The 4940-nt window shown below is 34.8% G+C and overlaps 1 pseudogene; it reads left to right on the forward strand.

The window, feature by feature from the left end:
- The first annotated feature begins 3731 nt into the window (after nucleotides 1-3731).
- LOC110217456 (myosin regulatory light polypeptide 9 pseudogene) lies at nucleotides 3732-4302 on the forward strand (annotated as a pseudogene).
- The last annotated feature ends 638 nt before the right edge of the window (nucleotides 4303-4940 follow it).

Raw genomic sequence — 4940 nt, forward strand, 5'->3', positions numbered from 1 at the left:
TTTTTCATGAAATATGATTTAACCTTGTGTTTGGCTTCCCAGACATGGAAGATGATAAACCCCTCCCTTTACTTTACTTGGTCCTGGAGCTACTTTTAAGCATTTGACAACTTGTGTTCACAGCTTGATATTTGTTATGTCTGGAGTCAGGATATAATACCTCCTTTTGAGGGATTTATTGCCTGTGGCATCTATAACACTTGGGCAAAATGAGGAGAGATATCATCAGAAGCAATCACTCCTCTTACCTATCACCACAGGCAAGTATGTTGAAGGAAGAAGCTGTGGAATCTAGGGATGCTCAGAATGTTATTTTTATTTTGCCTTTCTATTGAGGGTGGGGCAGTGCGTTGGAGGAAGATTCTCCTACAGCTTTAGAATGTTCCCCCTAACCCCCAAAGAAGTAAAAACAAACACAAAGGGACAGGCTTGGAGCAATGAAGTTGTGATAAATATAAACAAAAGGAAAACATACAAAAGAGCAGTGTCTGAATAAAAGGCAGACATATGGAAAGTAGCCAATGAGCAAAGTTTATATTCTGAGGGGGAAAAAAGGACAAGGAAAATACCAACAAATAATTTTTATTTCTTTTATATAACATGATCATTAAGGATAGCTGTCATTTTTATGGCACTTTACATATTTTCTCTCCTTTGATCCTTATTAGCTTATGAGGTAGGTGTGATTATGAACTGCATTTCCTAGATGAGGAGATGGATGCTCAGAGATTTTAAGTGATGTACCCAAAGTCACATAGTCCAGTTTCTGAAGAGGAGTATGAACCTACTTCAGTCTTTAAGCATTTAGTCATCTACTCCATGCTACCTCTCAGAAACAAACTGTAGAGAACATTATAGGAAGTAGGAAGGTAACAGTAAAAAAGGCAGCAAAATGAGAATCAGAAGGCTTGAGTTTCCTCATCTATAAAGTAGAATTATCAGATGATTTCTAAAGAAACTAAAAGCTCTAATGCTTTATTATGTGAGTGTGCTTTATTTATTTATTTTAGAATTCAAACATTTAGATTATGGATAAACATCTGAAATCAGGTGGCACTTAGGTTGCCCATAGATGAATAACAGTGTCCTATATATGTGGGCATGCATATCCCTACTGTCAAAGATTTTATAACTAAATAGTCTCTAAAGTAATACACACATACATATACATATATTTGTGTGTGTGTCTGTGTGTGTGTGTGTGATGTGTATGTATATTCCAACTCAATTTCACTCCTAATTCTCTGGACTTTTTTTTATTTTTTTTTACCTTATGCTCTACACCTCCCTCTCCCATTCCCAGTTTCCTTTTATGTATTATCTTCCCTCATCAGAATGTAATCTCAATTAGTTATCTTTCTCTTTGCTTGTGTTTGTATTCTCAGTGTTTAGTACAGTACTTTATCTAATCTAATCTTATATTAAAAATACCAAAGGTCAAACCCAAAGTGTATTCAGTTTAAAATTATTTACTTGACAATGATATTAAGGAATCTATTGTGGGAGATCATAGTATAGAGATGCATGAATTCAATAGGGCAAAATAAAATAATCTAATTTACTTGCTTAAAGACTAAATCTTATAGCACTTTTACATATTTATAAAATTTTCAATATTTGGTATTTTATTTTGTTGCAGTCTTTGTTTTTACATGTTTTGACATTGAGTTCACATGATTTGAGACATATTGCTTAATTCTTTTTCGTGAAACCACACATCACATGGAATATTAAGTGTGCCTTTAACTAATAATCTATTTTTCCAAGTTTAGCTTTGACTATGACCTTTAGGTTTTCAATTTAAATCAGATGAGTTCCCATGCTGCTGAAGCCTGTTTATCTATCTCTCTATTGAATAAAAGTCTTAACCTTTCATGACATGTGGCACAATACAAGGGAATATTACAACATTCTGGCTCCATTTTGGAATTTCTGTAAACCCCACTTCTTGATACTGCAGCTGCCCTCCAGGGCTTTGACTGCAATCAGGTAATCAGCTCTCGCTCTGTCTCTCTGTCTCTGTCTCTCTCTCTTCCCTCTTTCTCTCAGCTCTCTTTTCTCTGATGTGACTCTTTCATATGAGAATTAATATATCTCTTTTACAAATTAATATTTTAACCTAAAATCAATAGACATGTGCAAATGTTACTGAATAGCAGTTTAAAAAGTCAATTAAAAGAGAGAGTAGATCAGGATACATTTGGAGAATTTGAGAATGAGTGGGATTGAAAAGATATTAATTGAATCTATGGCTTAAAATATGATTTCTAGGATAATACTATATTCACTATATTCTCTAATATGACACAAGCCAAAAGTGAAAACTAAATTTTGCTTAATAACATCTATGCTACTGATTTTCTTTTTAGAAGCTCATAGGAACTAATATGAGCTTCTAAAATTTTCTTTTTGTTGCTGTTGTTGGATAAATGCACACTTATCTTTGTGATATACTACTTGCTAAGTAATCCACTTTATTTTTATCTTCACTGCATAATATTTAATTGGCTTTAAGTAATTTATTCAATATAGCTATCCTCCAAAGTACTATCATTTCAATACCTTCTAGATTCGTCTTTTCCACAAATTTGATTAGTGTGCTAACCACTCTGTCTTCTAAGTCACAAATGAAAATATATAATACTGTTTATCTTTTTATACATATTTGTAAACACATTGTGAATTATTTATACTTCTACATAATGTGCAGAGCTTCATATAACATTGGCATATGATTAGTTCTTGAATGTAATGGTGATCATCACTGCAATTATTTTTGATATTAATAACATTACCCCTCTCATTCCTATAATGGATATATTTTAATTCAACTTTCAAATTCAATAACATGCCAGAAATAGTAACCACTCAGATATGTTGTACTGAAAGCAATAGGATTTAAGTTTTGATTTTGGATGTTCAAAGCTCACGACATTGAAGCCTATATGGCTAAAGAAGTGGATTGCCTTTGTGCTTATAACTGTGTTGTAGGTTGTAAGCTTCTTTAGGATAAAGGCCATGTCTTTTAGAACTAAAGAAAGGATTTATATTCAGAATACTTTATTCATCTTAAATGACAAGTACTTAATGAGTCACTTAATGTAGAGGGCCAGTTCCGGGGAGTTGGAGGGCTTAGGCCAGCCCGGGTCTTACCTGTAGATTGTACTAAGCCCAACAGCTGTGAAATTCAGGATGTCGGCTCACCCCCCCCCCCCGTTCCATCTCTTGAGAACAGGATGACAGCAGTAAACGGATAGGGTACAGGACAGGATGCAGGAAAGAAAGTAACAGACAGGTACAAGGAAGTAAGGAAATCACTTAATTAGGTTTGTGCTTTTCATGGAAAATAATGTTACTATTACTTGATCCAGTACTATATAAGCCTGAGCCCTCAGATCATTAAACAAAGTTTGTTCTTCACATCTTCCACCTGGCCTGTGATTCTTTCTGTCTTCACACTCTGCCGATATCAGACCATGGCTGTGGACGCAGGTGCTCGCGGCAACTTAATGAGTACTTAATAAATGCTTAATGATCAATTGATTCTTACATTTACATTAATCAATTTTAGGGAAACTGCATAGACAGGAGTAGTTTGTATACTTGTACCTTTCTTTAAAAAATTTTTTTTGGGGTCTGGCCAGAAGTGCCGGGGTTAAGTGTTTGATTTCCTGGGCCATAGTGAGCACAGTAGTGTAGGGTAGCTGCCGCCTCCTCCCTCATCTCCAGCGATGTTTGGGAACATGTCCTTGTCTTTGTTGCAACCTGTCCTCGGGTTCTCAGCTGCTTCAGGACTTAACAGTCAGCCGTTGAGCAAAAGGGCAAAAACAAAGAACAGCAAGAAGTGCCCTCAGCATGCAACTTCAAATGGATTTGCTGTGTTTGATCACTCACAGATTCAGGAATTCAAAGAGGGCTTCAATATGATTGATCAGATCAGAGATGGTTCATTGACAAGGAAGATTTACATGATATACTTGCTTCCTTAGGAAAGAATCCAACTGATGAGTACCTAGATGCAACAATGAATGAAGCTCCAGATCCTGTAAATTTTACTATGTTCTTCACAATGTTTGGGGAAAAGTTAAACGGAACAGACCCAGAAGATATCATCAGAAATACTTTTGCTTGCTTTGAGGAAGAAGCTACAGGCACCATTCAGGAAGATCACTTGAGAGAATTGCTGACAACAATGGGAGACATGTTCACAGATGATAGATGAGCTGCATAGGGAGGGGAAATTTCAATTATATAGAGTTGACACACATTCTTAAATATGGAGCAAAAGGCAAAGATGACTAAAAATAAATGTCAAATTCATGCCAACAGTTTGTATTTTCACTTTGTTTATTTCTGAAACTTTCTGATACTGTTTGCAGACACTCAGCTTTACAGCCTTTACCTCTCATGTATTTGTTCCAAGCCATTTGGGGTACACTTGCACCTCCATAATCAGACTGGAAAAAAAGGTTTATCATTTTTTTTAAACTGAAGTAAAATAGAACTGGAGAAATAATCATTGACTTGTAAAATCCTAGAGGAAAAAAACCCTCAAATTTCTGGTTTAATTAGATTGTTTTTACATTTTTTTTGGTAATAAATACTTTTAAAAAAAGGTTGTGAACAAAGTGTTTCCACTAAAAAAAATGTTTTTTTTATTCCACTCCAAACAAAGGGAGAAACAAAAGTAAGTGTGTGTATGTGTGTGTGTGTTTGTGAAGAGAAATTGCCATCCTACATATTAAAGAATATCAATATTTAGAATAACAAAGTTAACATGAATTACAAGCTATTATACTTATTCAATTCAATTCAGCATGAATCACTTTTTATAGGTAGATAACTGTGCTTAATTGGGAGGAGGGTGATGCTTAGATAAGACTCTGTCCCTATGCCATTTAATTTACATTCTAGTAAGGAAATAGGCACAAATATTTTGG

This window comes from Phascolarctos cinereus, unplaced genomic scaffold (genome assembly GCF_003287225.1).
Source record: "Phascolarctos cinereus isolate Bilbo 61053 unplaced genomic scaffold, phaCin_HiC Scaffold_9;HRSCAF=440, whole genome shotgun sequence".
In the NCBI taxonomy this organism is placed as follows: Eukaryota; Metazoa; Chordata; class Mammalia; order Diprotodontia; family Phascolarctidae; genus Phascolarctos; species Phascolarctos cinereus.